An 18,416-nucleotide genomic window follows, 5' to 3' on the forward strand; every position below is an offset into this window, starting at 1 on the left:
CACTAGGCCTACTCACACAAGTAAGGTGCCATTTTTATTGAAATGTGTTGGGGAATGCGGGGTAGGTGGAGGTTTGTGCATCCACACAGATTCCAGAACCATCCATCACAGAAATGTGAGGAAACTTTGTTTTTTTTACAAAGTTTGAGGTTTGCAGGGTATTCTGGGTAATAGAACCTGGTGAGAGCCACACAAGTCACACCATCCTGGAAATTTCCTCTGTGTCTAGCTTAATTTTTTTTATAGGTTTGCTAGGTTTCCTTAGGTGCCGGTAGAGCTAGGGTTCAAAATATACAGCTAGGCACTTTGCAAAAAAAGGGACAGTTTTCCCTGTAAAAATGTTGTGTGTTCACATTGCGTTTTGGGCCATTTACTATCATGGGCACTAGGCCTGAAGAAATATAAACCTCCTAAGGGGTTCACTGATACGCCTGGTCCTTTTAAACCAACAAAGACGAGATTGGCACAGAAGCGGTAATATCAAGAAAACATATTTAATTACCTCACATGAGGTAGGCTGCGTCACCCAGTACCCTCAGGCCACTGTGTGAGACAGTCTAAGGAGTACAGAGAATAGGGGCCTTATATATGCATAGGTTACATTAGTCAGCATAAAACCAAGAGGAGGTCCTGGCACATACCAGCATGCAAATTGACTAATATGGGTATACAAAATTTGCTTCCCCAACAAAGTGGGAGAGGAGACATTTCTCCTTACATCAGCAAGAATAGCCTGACAGTTCTATACTACGAGCAGGTGCATTCTGACAGCTAGGCTTTCTGAGCATGTGCAAGGCTCTGGAAGAAGGAGAAAACACATGGAAAGCATATGGCTAACTAAAATGACTGCCAAGTACAAAATGGTTTTCAGCTCATGCTAACAGAGATCCCAGCAATCTTTAACAGATAGTCCTTTTAGCATGAGCTAAAGACATTCCAATGATCTAGTAGGAACATAGAAAATACTTTGCACATTTATTTTCATAAATCCATTGCTAGATGGGCATTTATTTTCATAAATCCATTGCTAGATGGGCATTTTCCATTCTAAATATTTCATTAAGCGGGTATATATAAGGTATAAGCAGGAGTACAAAGGGAACAGAGCATTGGGTCATACAGATAGCAGGAGAGAATAATGACTATAATCACAAACAGAATTATCAATATTTTTCTAGTCCTAAGCAAAAAGCAAATCCTAGAACCACCTAGTCCAATTCTTTGTAAAAACATTTTCAATAGACTTTTCCAGTGTTCCTTTTATGAGGGCTAGAGTATTCATTAATATACTTTTAGGAGGAGGGAAGAGAAACATTGCTAACAAAAAGAAGTCCTTGGGAAATTGAAGCCACTGTACAACCAGCCAGAGGCGAGTCTTCTCCCTGTGTCCGTTTGAGCCTGTTAGGCAGGCTCTTGCTGTTCCCTCAGTGGAGCTGCACAACTCGCAAATCAGGAATCGCGGCCCAGTTTAAGAAGAAAAAGTCTTTCAACGACCCTGTCCAGTGTCTCAGGCAGTGCACCAGTTTTCTTCATTCCAATCTAACCGGCACCAAAGACACAGCACCTGTACCCTAAACTCCTGTATTGCTCTGTTGGCGCACTGCTCTTTTGTTGGGGCAACTAATTATATCCAGTGCGCCTAGGTATCTCTTGATCAACAAACAAAGGTGCAAACTTTTCATTCACTTTGGGACCGGGATTCAGGATGCTGGGATCTCTGAAGCAACCCTTGTTTCAAAAGGGGTCACCTCAAGCAAAAGCCTCCTTGCTGTTCTGGTCGGTCTGTGACTCTCAGCTGGGCATCAAAAACATGATCCACAACTTCTCTCTCTGATTTGTGACCCCATATTTCGCTCAAGACAGTGGCAGGGGTAAACACTTCACATCCCAGTGCTTCCGCCATTCACTGACGTCTTAGTTGCCAGCAACGCCTGTGCGGGTTACCTTCACCTTGGCTTCAAGCTGGACTGGTTCTAACTCCCCGGGCTGGATCTGATGTCCGGGCCTCTCTAGCAATGGTTGTAAGGCAGCAAATATCTATTGGTGGACAGATCAAAAGGTCTTTAGACAAGGCATACAAATAATCTATTAACAGAGAGGATAGTCCCAGAATACTTCCTAGTCTTGGGACGCCCCATATATTAGCAAGGCACCCAAGAACCACTTCATCTATCTGAGAGTAAAAACCCCTGACCTATTACTCTATTTGAAGCAGCTAAGCAAGTCTGTGTTCATTTACTAAATTCTGAGGAAAAGAGGAAAACAATACAGACATACTCCAAATCCTTACATTTGTGTATTCCTATATTATTCATCTGAAGCCCTCAAGAAAAAAGGAAATGTTCTACACTTTTACTCATAGACTTTACTTTACTTGTACAGGACTGCAGACACTTCTAAAATGATTTATCTTAATAAAAGCACCTATATTATACGCTTAGGGCCATGCTCTCATGTTACAGGTGCAGCAGGAAAATCTAAAGCTGCTTATTTAACAGGGATTCTTATTACATAAAGAACTAAAAAAAACTTCAATATAGTGGATACATACATTTCTCCAGCAGAACATGTTGTGACAAACAAACTCCTATAAAACAATATTTTCTTTTCAAAATATTTGCTGAGGATCACATGGGCATCTTTCTTACCTTCTACTTTTTACGATCCAGACTATGCAACACCAGCTCTAATAAGGACTGTCAGTTTATTTACACAGACTAGCTAATAATAATGGTATTATCAAGGGGGTTTATCTCCACTTTTTTGGCTTTAAAAGCCAAGAAAGCGGAGAAAAAATAATCTCCCTATTACCTAGCTGTCGCTAACACCAGTTAGCGACAGCTAGTAGGAGATAGCGACCATCTTGGACCCCGCTTTGCATGTCAGTGATATTTATCACTAATGACATGCAAAGTGGGCGTGCCAAGATGTCAGCGACTGGAAACAGTCGCTAATATCGCTATCTCCTATTACCAACTTTTGGAGATATTCGCGCTTCCCCTAAGCAGTTCTTAGCCATGTTATCCAATGGTAGGTGGATAACATGGCTAAGAGCATTAGCTCGGTAATGCATGAATATCGCTGACTTTTCAGCGATATTCATGCATTTCGGCCGATTTTAATCGCTTAGGAGATATACCTTGATAATAGCAAGGTTCCTAAGCGATAAAAATCGCGGCAGCGCGGCGATAAAAAAATCGCCGCTAAACCAACATAGCGATAATTATTGCTAGTTGTTGGTAATATGCCCCATAGTTCCCCTTAAAGGTCAAACAAGGGAACAGCAATCTAGACTACTCATCCTTTCATAATTTCATCAGACAGGATGGGCAGTAACATAGCATATTTATATATTCATTTTATTAATGCTAACAATTTTAAAACAGTGTTACTGAATAGCCAATTAAATGTCTCATGGCTGTTTCTCAGACAGCTTAGACAGGCTCAAATAAGATTGAGGAAAAGAAAGAGAAAACATAAATTTGCCTAACCTTAATTTGTAAAGGAGCTAACCTCTTTCCCCTATTTCGACAGTAGGAAACCTGAAACAGGTTTCACTTCTGTTGACACTATCTACTTGTGGCAGCTGGGCATAAAAACACTTATAGGAGGTAAATAGCATATGTAACTAGCTAGAAAACAGTAATAACCAACCACCACTTCCTTTTGCAATTGTAGTAGTTGTAACATGAGGGTGAATGAATTCAAACCCAATCCCATTGCCTCCTTGTCCCAGCACTTGTACAGTAATCGTCAAACTAAAAGCATTAGTGCTATATACATGGAAGAGCTATACTCTTAATCAGAGCTCACATATACCATTATATTTCCTTCTGTTCATATGAATGCACAAAAAATAGCTTTTGCCAAAAATAGTAAGCAAAAGTTATTTTTCTCTCCGTGCACTGTCATCTTGTCTTTCAAAACGTTTCAGTGGTCAAAGTGTCGAAGCAAACCTTGCTTTGAGCCCTGCTAGGCGCTAAATGCAGAACTCGACCTTTAACCCTAACCAGCTGTCCTATTTTGTGCAAGGCTTTCCATGCGGCTTTTCCAATTCAAAGCAACTATGAAGAATTACAGCTGAAAGGCAGTCCTGTTCCATTCCGGTTTTCCAGTAATTTAGAGGTACGCTTAATAACTTCTGCTGGTTTTTATATTTATTTACATTTGTAAGCAGTGTGCGGTTTGCTTTTTTAGCAGTATCGAGGTCAGCTATTTGTGTTAAACTTAAACATGTGCATATACTGAAGCCTAAGATCAGTTTGAAAACTGCTCTGAGTGGCAGAACTGCTTTTAAACAGTGTATCTTGCCCAATTTCGACTTTGGGGCACTTAAAAATGAATATTAGTCCTCCTCAGAGTGTCACCTACATATCCCAGGAATGGGGATCAGAAATGTATAAGGTACACCCTTATAAAAATGAGTTTTATACGCCTGGGTAAAGTAACATTTCACGTTTAGTGCCCCCCATTGCAGTACAGCACTGTTTAAATTCAACTTTGATGCTAGGAGTTCACAGTATGATTATTAGGCAGTATAGACATTAAAAAACGTTTTTAGTGCACTTATTTTTAATTAACATTTTTTTTCATATTGTCAAAATTCCCCCTTTTTTTTTTTTAATAAGACCAACCCTTTTGATGATTTCACAAATAAAAAGCAAGTTTCATTTCTTTTTGCCTTACACTGTATTCATTTATAACACTAAGCCCAAAAGCCTTACTTGAAACATGAAAAGCCTGCAACCCTTTTTAAAGGACAGTTATTATTTAACATCAAAACCACGGTTGTGCTTATGCTCGCTTGGCCACTGGATTCAAGATAGTCTGGCTGATGAGGATTATGAAGCCGAAACCGGTCCCAGGATGCTTGTTTCCGGTCCAGGAAAGACATGGCTTGGCAGTTCGGGCTGGACTGTTCCCATAAGGCACAGGGTCTGATTGATTTGCATATGGCCATGTCTGAACTGGGGTGGCTGAGTGAGCTAAAGAATGGTGATGGATTAAACCCAGATCAGTTGACTGGGGGTGAGTGTTTGATTTGCTCAAATGCTCTGTCCATCATCCCCTTTTGTATCGCTTTGTTTGCCCTAAGTTGGCAGGGTATGCTCAGACGTGGTCCCTTGCTCACTTGGCCACGGGATTTAAGATAGCCTGGCTGATGAGGATTATGAATCCGAAACCGGTCCCAGGATGCTTGTTTCCGGTCCAGGGAAGACATGGCTTGGCAGTTCGGGCTGGACTGTTCCCATGAGGCACAGGGTCAGACTGATATGCATATGGCCATGTCTGTTTTGGGGTGGCTGAGTGAGCTAAAGAATGGATTAAACCCAGATCAGTAGACTGGGGGTGAGTGTTTGATTTGCTCAAACACTCCGTCCATCAACCCCTTTTGTAGTGCTTATGTAAAAAGGCATTAAGAAAGAAAATCCCTACTTTCAATCTTTTCTCTGTTATCCAAAACAATGAAACTGTCTTTTGTAACTTTTAAAATCAACAGTTCTGTAATGCAGGCTTTTATACTAAGTTTACACTAACTTAAAATCTAGTTGACTCAGCATTTACCCTCTGTGGCCTGCGGTCAGGAATAGCCATGTGCTATTGACGCAGCTGTGGCTGTGACCAGCCGGCGTCAAAATCTCATGCCTTTCAAGCCAGCACAAATCTATTGTTCTGTAATGTTGTGTTTAGTTCAGCAACAACCAATTCACCCAGATGATGTGAATGCCTTTTAATATCTAATACAATGTATCTAAGGAAAATGCTGTAACATTTTGTATTTTAGTCCTAATTATAGCAAAACACACAATTTTGTTTTTTTGAGGTCCATTGTATTCCTATTGAATGTGAATTCTAATGTTATTGTAGCATTGTGGCAATTTGCACATGTATAGTTTCTTACTCTGTCAGTTTAATAGTAGCATGCAGCTATTTAGCATATGTTATATAATTCATTTCTGGATTTTTATTTAATATGTAATTAATTAAATGACATTTAGCATAACAGAATGATGACAAAAAAATACATTGAGCTCAATCCAGACATTTTCAGAAGAGGGTCATACACTCAGAACACACAATACAGCGCACTTAAGGCTAGCCATTCTTACACAAAGAGTGCAATCGCTACTTACTCACACAAGTACCACCGATATCAAATCACAAACCACATAGACATTTAAACACACATTTAACCCACAAATCAACACTTAGGACAGAAACAAAAGACAGCCCACAGACTGTACTGAAACCAACCTGTTTGTAAATTCTAATTGTAAGTCATATTTACAAGAAAAGCTTCTCAAAAGTAGTCCAACAAAAAACTGCACCAAAACAGCCCAAAGACTATTCCATTTTGAAGAAGCCAAAATACACCACATTTACCAGTTTGGGCTGGCAGAACACTTAAAAAGTGCTCTGCATATCCCTACTTATAAAAGTGAAAGTGCACAAATCAGGATCCTTTTTTTATGTACATATTTTAATTTCATGAGGTACTGAGTCACCAAAGAAGAAATATGTTTTTTATACCTAACCCTATTTAGGTATCCCCTCTAGGGGAGCCGGCTGATTCCGTTCAAATTCCATACTGGTACCTCCAAAAAGCAACACATTCGACGATGTGCACTTGAAACAGACATGCCAAAAATACTGCAATATATACAATATCATACAGCAGTGTCACTTAACAAAATATCTGCTGTTATAAATTATTCAAAAGTTAGAGAAAAGTCTCATCATTACCTGTCTACACAAATTGAAATTCATATATTTCCAAATTCCCAAATCTTTGGCCTAACCAAAGCAAATCACATCTCGCCGACCTTTCCAAGCACAAATCTCCAACCTCTCACTGTCAAGTTCTGAATGACCTAACCATCGTTTTAGAATACTCAAGCCAAAACGGTTCTCAGTCAGGAGCGGTAAATATTTGGAGGATCAAGTCCGGAAGACCAGAAATATACTGGGCTGCAGAGACAGAGAATGTCCGTGTGCAGGGTACCTCCTTAGTAGGTTCCTGTCCTGTCCTCCCCAGTAGATTCCTATCTCCCATCAAGACCACTCCCTTTGATAGCCGCTTCTCTGATGAGCCTCACGCTGGGCGCCATTTGAAGAAATATAAACCTCCTAAGGGGTTCACTGATACACCTTGTCCTTTTAAACCAACAAAGAAGAGATTGGCACAGAAGAAAACGTATTTAATGACCTCACATGAGGGAGTTTGCGTCACACAGTCCCCGTGGGCCAGTGTATGAGACAGTCTTAGGAATAAAGAGAACAGGGGGCTTTTATGTGCATAGGTGATATTAGTCAACATAAAACCAAAGGGAGGTCCTGGCACATACCAGCATGCAAATTGACTAATATGGGTATACAAAATGTGCATGCTCAACAAAGTGGGAGAAGAGACATTTCTCCTTACATCAGCAAGAATAGCCTAACAGTTCTATACTAGGAGCAGGTGCATTCTGACAGCTAGGCCTTTCTGAACCTGTGCAAGGCTCTGGAAGAGGGAGAAAGCACAGGGCAAGCACATGGCTAACTAAAATGGCTGCCAAGTACAACATGGCTTTCAGCTCATGTTAACAGCGATCCCTGCAATCTTTAACAGGCCTACCCACATTAGCGAGGTATCATTTTTAGCGGAACACTTCAGGGAATGCAAGGTTGGTGGAACTTTGTGGATCCACGCAGATTCCGAACTTTCCATCACAGAAATGTGAGAAAAATGTGTTTTTCTTTTACAAAGTTTGAGTTTTGCAAGGGATTCTGGGTAACAGAACCTGGTGAGAACCACACAAGTCACCCCATCCTGGATTTCCCTTTGTGTCTAGTTTTGAAAGATGTATATGTTTTCTAGGTTTCCCTAGGTGCAGGCAGAGCTAGGGTTCAAAATCCACAACTAGGCACTTCGAAAAAAGGGTCAGTTGTCACTGTAAAAATGTGGTGTGTCCAAGTTGCTGTTCGGCCTGTTTCCTGCTGTGGGCAGTAGGCCTACCCACACAAGTGAGGTACCATTTTTATCAGAAGACTGGGGAATGAGGGGTGGGTGGAATTTTGTGAACCCACGCAGATTCCAGAACTTTTCATCAACGAAATGTGAGAAAAATGTGTTTTTTGTTTACAAAGTTTGAGGTTTGCAAGGGATTCTGGTTAACAGAACCTGGTGAGAGCCACTCAAATCACCCAAACCTGGATTAGTCTTGGGGTCTAGTTTTGAGAAATGTATAGATTAGCTAGGTTTCCCTAGGTACCAGCTGAGCTGGGGTTCAAAATCCACAGCTAGGCACTTTGCAAAAAAGGGTCTCTTTTCACTGTAAAAATGTGGAGTGTACAGATTGCGTTTTCCTGTTGCTGGCACCAGGCCTACCCACATGAAGTGAAGTATCACTTTTATCGGGAGACTTAGGGGAACACAGAATTGTAGAGCAACTGTTATTACCTATAGACTTTCGATGCATGTTTTCCTTCGAAATGTAAGACAATGTGTAAAAAGAAGTGACTATGAATCTCAAAAACTACAGATAGATTTACACCAGTCATGATTTGAGCATTGAGGGACAAGGCAGACTCCCCTTTTGAGACTACATGGTGGTTGAGACCAAAGCAGGGATTTCCCACCTCACTGCACACTGAAGGGTGTCCCTACAATTCACTATATCGACGGAACATGCTTAGGTGGAGAGAGGTGGAGAGCTTGAAATGGATGTGTAGGACACCTGTCTACTATTTCCCCCAGATGCCTTAGTGTCTCGACCAGAATCCATGCCATGGAGGCCCCCTGTATGTCAGGAAGACAGCCAGGACAGAATTTTAAATAGATATACATTATATATGCACAACAGGTTCAGCTGCATAACTGAACATATTGATCTTGTTAAAAAAAAGTCAAAGGCACCTGTCTTTGTGAACAGGATACAAGGGATTGCCATGAAAGTGCATACTTATTAGCATCATACTTTCTTCTTTTCTATACATTTGTTTCTTCCTTCCTCATATAAGAATAGCAATAGAGAAGAGTATAAGAACAACAATTCAAAAGTGACTGTCACTGCATGTGCAGCTACGCAGAGGTACTGGTGGCCATCTTGGAATGGTTTCCGATTTAAAAATAGGTATCCCTGTCAGTGCATGTGTTGGGTGTTGTTTCCTGCATGCTGCAGAGAGTTCCCGGTGGCAGTGACTCGGGAACAGCCAGACCCTTGCAAAACAATACAAAAAATAAAAGTTTCTTAAAAGGAAGGACAAAATTATTTTAAAAATAAATACACAATATGACCATTTGCTGGCATTAAAGCGGAATCTTCTAGCATATATGCACATTGTGCACAGGCAAAATTCCATTACACAGAACGAGGGGACACAATGGGTGGAGTGGACTGGCCCGCTGCACTATGCTGCATACTGTAGTGGGCAGAAACACATTGTGAATGCCACTGCAACAGCCCAATGGATGTAGAGGGCTGACTAAAAGCCCCTTTATGTATGTATGTGTATGTTTTTTTAAATATATTTTGGGGAAAAGGAAAGGGTCTTGGCTAATGCCAGAGCAAAAATATGAAGGGTCTTATTTACAAGGGGATTGCACCACCAGAACGTCACTTTCTGATGTTTCGGTGGAGCAATGCCCGGCTCCATATATACAAAGTGTCATTAAGCTACTTTACGTGGCTTAATGCCGCTTTGCAAATATGTTACCCTTTCATGCATAAATCTGTGAGAAAGGGGTTTGAAATGGGTGTTCCACCGCTTCACCCATTGCTTTTTGACGCTGCCCCAGATGTACAAAGATGTGTACATCTGAGGCAGTACCAAAAACTAATACCATTCAAAATCAGGCATTAGATGGCACAACTAGGAGACATACTTTATTTCTCCTCTCTGCAGCACACATAGATAGTGCAAATCCTTTTAAAGATTGTTTATGTGAAGGAAAGTGTTTCATTGTGCACATAAACAATCATTTCCCACAACGTGGGCACCCTTGTATTATGGTGCAAGGGTATTTGTGTTGCAGGGAATCATTCCTTCAATGCAGATGCCCTTGCACAAAGGATTATTGGTGTCTGTACTGGTGCTAGGCAGCTATTTTTAGCAGAGAAAACACAGGGGTGCACTGTATTCTTGTAAATACGGAGCATATTTGGGTTTTTGAAATGGAGTAGTGCTGCAGAATTGCTCGCAGCACCACAATGCACCATTTCCTGGTAAAAATGCCCCTAAGTTGTGCTAATAATAATATATATTATGTATTGGACTTGGAAGCTGCAGGCCTGTAAGAAAGTGGATGTTTCTGAGAAACAAGAACTGGCAAAGCCAATAAGTCTGGCTCTTACTGGCCTCCCGTGCAGCTATTAGCCATGCTACTGCTGTGTAAATGGCCATCACATTTTTTATTATTAATAAAAATAAAGCAAAAACCATTCAACCATGGCTGCCGTCATGGGTGGCTAACGTTGAATGAATTTAGAATACTTTAGCATTCGTAACCGTTCCAAGATGGAACTTTGCTTTCAACAAAAGCACTAGCAAAGTCATATGGCCGGGATGCCCGTCACCCCCTCCCAACGCAATCCCCAAGGATGGGAAGTCGGACGCAGGTTTGAACTTTTGGAAGGCGGGAGGGAGTCACCCTCCCGGCCGTATTTATTAAAATATGAAACAAAATTTAAAACATTAAATAAAAGTTTCATAGTCATGTACAATTTTACATTTATTACATTTCGATGAAGACATGTTCTTTGGCTAACCTTAACAGATCTCTAATACAAAGGTTTCCTAGCCGAGTCTAATGTCCTGCAAATGCATACATTCAAAATTAAAATTGTACATCCTAACATTAAGGGCCAACGGCAAGGTCTTAACCGGTGTCAGATCCCTACTACCAAAACTCTCGCCCTCACGGTGTGAGTGGCGCATGCGCAGAGGACTCGAGCCTCATCGCCAACTGTAATTTCCCTTGTCGTGGTGGGGGCCCCCTTTCCACTCGACGCCATCTTAAAGGTCGTCCGAGTTCCCATGTGAGGTATCTGTAGGAAGGACAGCGTGGACTCCCCCCCATCCCCACACTCTCTATTCGCCGTCGCGGATATCCGGCCCCCGGGAAATTAGTAGGAGGGGCATATAGCCGCCTCCTCCCCTGGGAGGGGCCTATGGCCGTCTCCCCTTAGGCGACCCATCCTTAGTGGGTGCCGCCTCCCCGTGGGAGGGGCCAATGGCCGCCTCCCCACCGGGCGCTCCCATCGATTCTGGGTGGCGCCCCCCCTCTAGGGACCTAGAAATTACAGCTCACCGATCATGACCTTACCGCCCGACCAAAATAAATAAGACAGTTGTTCACCTACTAAGGAAGGAAAAATTCAGCATGCCTAATTGTATCAAGACTGTTTACTCCTAAAAGAAAGAAAAACAGTATCCCACAGACAGCAGTCACATCCTTACCTAAACATTCCTTTACTTTTCTACAAAGGGAAAAAGGGCCTAACTCAGCAAACTTTATTACAAAACAAACGTTGCCATAAGGGGCTGGTGGGTGGGTCAAAATTGCTGCTTGTTCCGTCGAGGGCTCACGAGCAACGAGTGGGTGCAGCCTTCAGAATACAGGAACAAGAGGACGCTTCTTCGGATTCCCGCTCTATTTATTCTTCTGCGGGAGGGCGTGTACCCTCCTCCGGTACGCCTACTGGGCGTGGTCATCGGTGTAGGTGTCTAGGACAACCCCTCTAGGGCGGGAAAAGGCGCGCCCCGGCTACGCCGCTTCGGGCATACCAGCCGAGACACGCCCCCCGCCCAAAATGGTTTCCCGGGAGGATCGGGACACCCAACCATACGTTCGGGGGACCGAGTGGTCGCCCCTTTCCATATGGCCGGGATGCCCGTCACCCCCTCCCAACACAATCCCCAAGGATGGGAAGTCGGACGCAGGTTTGAACTTTTGGAAGGCGGGAGGGAGTCACCCTCCCGGCCGTATTTATTAAAATATGAAACAAAATTTAAAACATTAAATAAAAGTTTCATAGTCATGTACAATTTACATTTATTACATTTCGATGAAGACATGTTCTTTGGCTAACCTTAACAGATCTCTAATACAAAGGTTTCCTAGCCGAGTCTAACATCCTGCAAATGCATACATTCAAAATTAAAGTTGTACATCCTAACATTAAGGGCCAACGGCAAGGTCTTAACCGGTGTCAGATCCCTACTACCAAAACTCTCGCCCTCACGGTGTGAGTGGCGCATGCGCAGAGGACTCTACCCTCATCGCCAACTGTAATTTCCCTTGTCGTGGTGGGGGCCCCCTTTCCACTCGACGCCATCTTAAAGGTCGTCCGAGTTCCCGTGTGAGGTATCTGTAAGAAGGACAGCGTGGACTCCCCCCCATCCCCACACTCTCTATCCGCCGTCGCGGATATCCGGCCCCCGGGAAATTAGTAGGAGGGGCATATAGCTGCCTCCTCCCCTGGGAGTGGCCTATGGCCGTCTCCCCTTAGGCGACCCATCCTTAGTGGGTGCCGCCTCCCCGTGGGAGGGGCCAATGGCCGCCTCCCCCCGGGCGCTCCCATCGATTCTGGGTGGCGCCCCCCCTCTAGGGACCTAGAAATTACTGCTCACTGATCATGACCTTACCGCCACAGGCCGGATAGTTGACCGACTATCTGGCCCCCCCCAACTCCTCCTAAAGGTCATGCTTCCTCAAACCACTTAGCCATGCTATGAAGTCTCCTATGAGTAAATCATTCCCCTCCCGGGACAGGTGAACCCCATCATTCAGATACATGTGATCACCCCGAATACACCCATGAGGAATGCTATGCAACTGCGCTGAGCGAAACAATCTACCAATTTTATTGTTTACCCTCTTCACCGAATGGTTCAGTGCTGACACCGAAAGGCCCCCCTGCCACACCTTCCTGGGAATCATGTGGGACCAGGCAATTGTGCACCCCGGGATTCTTTTCGCCAACCAGCTAACAGCAGACAAAACTTGTTCAAACAACACACGTCTACCCAGTGTCACCAAGTCATTGCCCCCCAGGTGTACTATGACTACAGATGGCGGTGACCTTTGCCACCCGAAAAGACCCTCAACAAATGACTCGAATTGGTCAAAACAGAGCCCGCCCTTCCCATGGAAGGCCACTCTGTACCCGTATTCCCCAGCTGCGTGAATCGCGTCACCTGCTTTGAATACGTCCCCGGCGCGCCTCACGTATGAGTGGCCCACGACCCATACCACTCTCTCTCTAGACAGTGGCCCATGACCGCTGGTCTCCTGGTACTGGGTCGACTGCAAATTCCGCCCCGCGTGACAGGCTCGCGAAACTGTAATTAAAACAAAAGACAAGAAGCGTGAGTGCATGTCAATTGAACTTTACAACATGTGCAATCGCACATACCTTTTGAAGCAATTCGAGGGCCATCGCCCCAACTGTTTCACTTCGTCCGCACTCTGACCCCTGGCTGTAGCCTCAGTAGCAGCCCCTATCCTAAAGGAGTGGGTCCCAAAATCGCACGGGTCCATGCCCGCCGCAGCGATTGTCAGCGCTAGCACCCTCTGGAACTGAAACCTCGTCAGTGGGGTGCCATCCTTGTGCCTCAGCAAACTCCCCCCCCCCATGTAGCCGCCCTCAGTGCCAAGTATTCCTCTATACACATTATCGGGCACGTGGGGGACCCTCGCATGCGCTGCACAATAACACTATTTCCCATAGCCCCTTGGTCGGTCTTGGACCTGGCTATCGTGACCACCATCGAATCACCCCTAATTTGTACGTGATCCCTGCACAAGCCTCCCTCAACGTCTTTCTTATTCCTTGCGACCAGTTCGCTCACCCACATAGCCCCATGGAATGCTAATGCGAACGCTGCCCGGAACAGAACTGCTTCGAATTGGGAGGAGCATGTTTCATCCAGTTTCGCTATGAGTAGGGACAACCTATCTAAGCCAATCGGGCGCCTTTCGTCTTGCTTGCGACCCTCAAGGCGCTGCCAGCCGCGAAGGGCTTTTTTCACCAAAAAGGAACTCGGGTCTTTTATGCCATGCACCTGCGCCATGAATGACACGGCCGCCCTGTGCCTATTGGCCGTTGCCGCTGATCGGCCTTCCCTGTGCAGTGCTACCAGGAACCCCAGGAAGGATTCCTCCTGACCCCAGCTCTGATTCCCTGTCGGACCCAAAAACGTGCAATAGGAACGAAATGCTCCTTCGTATGCCTTCCTTGTCCTGGGGGCTAAGCTTGCTGCCACGAGGTCTTGTAATCCGGGGCACCGATTCGCCAAAGTGCTTCGGGGAATGGTGCCGCCACTAGGTCCGCTGTAGGTAGATAACCCCTGAACGCCTGCATATGTGAATGAGAGAGTGCATCAGCCGCATGATTCATTACACCCGGCACATGTTTTGCCCTAAACTGTACATTCAGTCTCATGCAAAGCAGCACAACTTCTTTCAACAATCTCAAGATCCATTTGCAGCGTGCTGCCTGTTGGTTAATGCATTCAACAACAGTCATATTATCAGACCAAAACACCACTGAGCGGTCTCTGAAATCGTCTGGCCATGCCATCAGAGCAACCAAAATGGGGAATAGCTCCAGGAACCCGATGTTACTTGTGAGACCGCTGGAGTGCCACCACGCCGGCCATGTTTGCGCCGACCATCGATTACCAAAAATGGCGCCAAATCCCACGCTCCCCGACGAGTCAGTCCACTGACCTAGCTCATCTGAAGACGCTGGCGGCTTGTTCCACACTACTCGACCGTTGAAGTCCACCAGAAATGCCAACCAAATGCGCATATCCTGGCGAACCTCTGCAGACAGTCTCGTACGGTGGTGTCCTTCTTTGAGACCACCCATAGCTTGTGCAATAGAGCGTGAGAAGGGGCGGGCCATTGGTATCACTCTCAAGGCAAAGTTAAGCTGACCCACTGTTTGCTGCAATTGGTGCAGGGTCACTTTCTCTTTCTCAAGGCATAGCTTCAAGGAAGCCCTAAACTTGGCCACCTTCGCCATCGGCAAACGGAAACATCCCTCCACAGAATCGAGCTCAATTCCCAGAAACTCCAGTGAAGTAGATGGCCCAACCGTCTTACCTGGTGCCAGTGGTACTCCAAACTCCCTCATGAGGATGCAGAAGTCGTGCAGCGCCTGCGCATATTTCGTATCGCCGGCTGCTCCCAAAAACAGGAGGTCATCGAGATAATGCATGACATGCCAATGCCCTGTGGCCTCGGTGAATGCCCACTCTAAAAAACAACTGAACATTTCAAAATAGGCACAAGAGATGGAGCAACCCATAGGCATGTATTTATCCATGTAATAACTCCCTTGGAATGCAAAACCTAGCAAGCGCTGATCCTGCAGGTGTACCGGGAGCAACCGGAATGCCGACTCGATATCTGATTTCGCCATCAGCGCCCCGGGGCCCAGGCGATTCAATATGGCCACGGCCTCATCGTACGATGCGTACCGTACCGAACAGACTTCTGGGTCAATGGCCTCGTTCACTGAGGAACCCCTTGGAGCAGACAGGTTGTGAATAAGCCTAAACTCCCCTGGGTCTTTCTTCGGGACAACCCCTAACGGGGAACAGATGAAATCCGCCACCGGTGGATGATAAAAAGGCCCGGCCACCCGCCCTAAGCTGACTTCTTTTGCAATTTTTCTCTCTACCACACTTGGATTATGTTGCGCCGATAACTGGTTTTTACAAAAGGAGTCCCCTCGAAAATCCCCCGCCGGGATGTGGAAGCCGTACAAGAATCCCTTCCTCAACACCCCAGCGGAGACATGATCAGGGTATTTGTTTAACCAAGGAGTCATAGCCATGAGATCAACGGGTGTAGGCAACCGGTCACAACGTTCTATCTTACTCCTGCTTGGACCCTCCCTTTCCTCCCGCCCCGTTATTTTTCCATCTACATGAACTCTCCGGGTGTGAGGAATTCCCACAGCCCGCACACACATGCTTGAATCTACATGTCCCTTGCGGTCTGTTACAGTTGCCTCGATTGAAGCCCCAACAGACCCCCCGCTTGCCGCCATTCCCGCCGGTTTTCGGCTGGTGATCGCCACCGGCGCCTGCTCGAAAGGGCACCACGGGTTTTTGGCGGAAGACCCCCGACCTACTCCCGCCCGGCGAGGGTGTACCTGTCGCCCCCGGCAGGAGCTGCTTATGCCATGAGATCGAGTCGAGGCAATCCCATGTCAGAGAGGCATCATATTCTTTCGCTTTTCGGAATTTCATGTCATAACCTTTCCATTCCTCTCCCTCATACATTGCATAAAAATCCATAATACGAGTTTGATAGCAAGACAGTTCAGTTAACACCTCAGGTTTACGTTCCCCCAGAACTGCAGTAAATATTGCAAAGGCCTTCGCCCAATTCGTTATCGTTTCATCCACCCTGAATTCCGCCATCTTTGCGCGCCACACACTCGGGTGCCACAAATCTTTCTGGGTTTTAGCATATTCCATCTCGCGATGGTCAGTTAATAATGAAAACATATTGATATATTTGTCTCTCCATATTAACTCTTTTGTGGCCATAGGGATGTGCTGTGCCACCCTCTCCCGCCTTGAGGGTAATGAGCCCTCCCCTGCCATTGGCAAAGCGAGCTTACCCGGTTCCGTCGTTGTTCCCGCCGTTTTCTCAAGTCCAACTGCAGGTCCTACCGGTGTTACCTGTGGGGAAACAAGAGGAAGATTCACCTTTGCGGCATCTCGCGACTGCCGCAATTGCTCGATTAGTAGCTTGGCCTCTTCGGCCGTGTCTCCGGGCGCCTTGGCACCCCCTGCCTTTTTATTGAGCCATGCGGCCAACTGGGTGGCCAATTCAGGAGGCATATCTTCATCGGTAGCGGGGGTAATCACTACCGGGATTGGCTGCCCCGCGTCTGGGATTGGTACCGGGTTGTCTGCCGGTGTGACAGGGGTGGCCGGGGGTAACTCTGGGACCGGAACCTCCCCTGAAACCGCCCTCTTCTTGACCCGCTTCCCTCTACCTTCGGGGACGATTCCCGGCAAGGCCGGGCCTATTACCTTCTTAGGGTTACCAGGATTGTTCAGTGCAGCCAGTTGTTTTTTGACGTCCGCCAAATCTCGACCGATCGACGGGACTTGTCCGAGTTTCCGCTCCATGCAAGCCATTCGGTTCACCAACAGGCGGAGCACCTTATCCGTCTCGGAACCCTTTCCCGCTTTCCTGCCAGCCATGGTTTCGATTATCGGCTCCTAGACGATCAACGAGGTCCTGGACTCTTCGCCTTCGAGTAACTGAAAGAGAAACACAAGAATTATAAGTTCTCAAAATTGCTGCTTGTTCCGTCGAGGGCTCAGGAGCAACGAGTGGGTGCAGCCTTCAGAATACAGGAACAAGAGGACGCTTCTTCGGATTCCCGCTCTATTTATTCTTCTGCGGGAGGGCGTGTACCCTCCTCCGGTACGCCTACTGGGCGTGGTCATCGGTGTAGGTGTCTAGGACAACCCCTCTTGGGCGGGAAAAGGCGCGCCCCGGCTACACCGCTTCGGGCATACCAGCCGAGACACGCCCCCCGCCCAAAATGGTTTCCCGGGAGGATCGGGACACCCAACCATACGTTCGGGGGGACCGAGTGGTCGCCCCTTTCCAATTGGTATGGCTTTTTAACAGGCAAAAGTACTACAATGATTGGCAAATTTGTGTGCAAGTATATGTGAATATAAGAATGAGTCATTTGTTGAATAGATGGATACATGTATACATTGATGGATGGGTGAAAGGGTGAGACAGTGGATAGATTAGGGGGCAAATCACATGTGTAAGTGGCAAAGTGCGTCAAGTGCAGTGAGGTCCAAGACAATGTCAACGTGCTGAACAAGAGAAGTGTGTGTAAGTATGAGCAAAACAAAAGATTCTCACACTGTGAATGCTGTATGTTGGCAAGGAGTAAATGATTGTTTCGTAATATGAGGCTGATTATTTCAAACCTCATGCTGGTATCTGTAAAAGTGGTGGCTTTTCTTGGTGAAAATACATTTTTCTTGCGAAGACAGGTGTGTATCATGACATTAAGTATGCGTTAAGGAAATTTTTTCAGAACAGGAGGTGTGCTTTTTTGGGGGGGGTGGAACTTCCTGTTTTATTTTGAAAGCCATTTTTTGATTCAGTGCGGCGTCTGTAGAATTCCCTAAAGACTCATGAGGTTTAATCTGGTGCCCTCGTCGAGAGTCTAATCTACATTGCGCTGTGACTACAGTTTATTTGCTTTTAAGAAAATTGTGGATATCATGTTTCCAGTAAGGACGTACTAGAGCTATCGAGTGAGACTGGCTGCCTCTTTCTTTCTTCTCATTATGCACAGCTGACATCAAACCTGCAAAGCCGGTTTCCTCTTTTCAGTGTGTGGAAGCGCTGACGCCAGAGGCTGCCTGCC

At 45.7% G+C, this 18,416-nt stretch overlaps 1 protein-coding gene across 8 annotated transcripts in view; it reads left to right on the forward strand.

Moving 5' to 3' along the window:
* LOC147751685 (dihydrofolate reductase-like) overlaps positions 1-18,416 on the forward strand; it is a 402,971-nt gene that overhangs the window by 16,480 nt on the left and 368,075 nt on the right. For 2 of the 8 annotated variants that reach the window (XM_086921705.1, XM_086921679.1), the window contains exon 2: positions 4,033-4,125. The exons of the other annotated variants lie outside the window; for them this stretch is intronic. The gene's annotated coding sequence lies outside the window, so the exon portion shown is untranslated. The remainder of the gene's footprint in view (positions 1-4,032; positions 4,126-18,416) is intronic. 8 annotated transcript variants of the gene reach the window in all.

Source organism: Lissotriton vulgaris, chromosome 1_1 (genome assembly GCF_964263255.1).
Source record: "Lissotriton vulgaris chromosome 1_1, aLisVul1.2, whole genome shotgun sequence".
Taxonomy (NCBI): Eukaryota; Metazoa; Chordata; class Amphibia; order Caudata; family Salamandridae; genus Lissotriton; species Lissotriton vulgaris.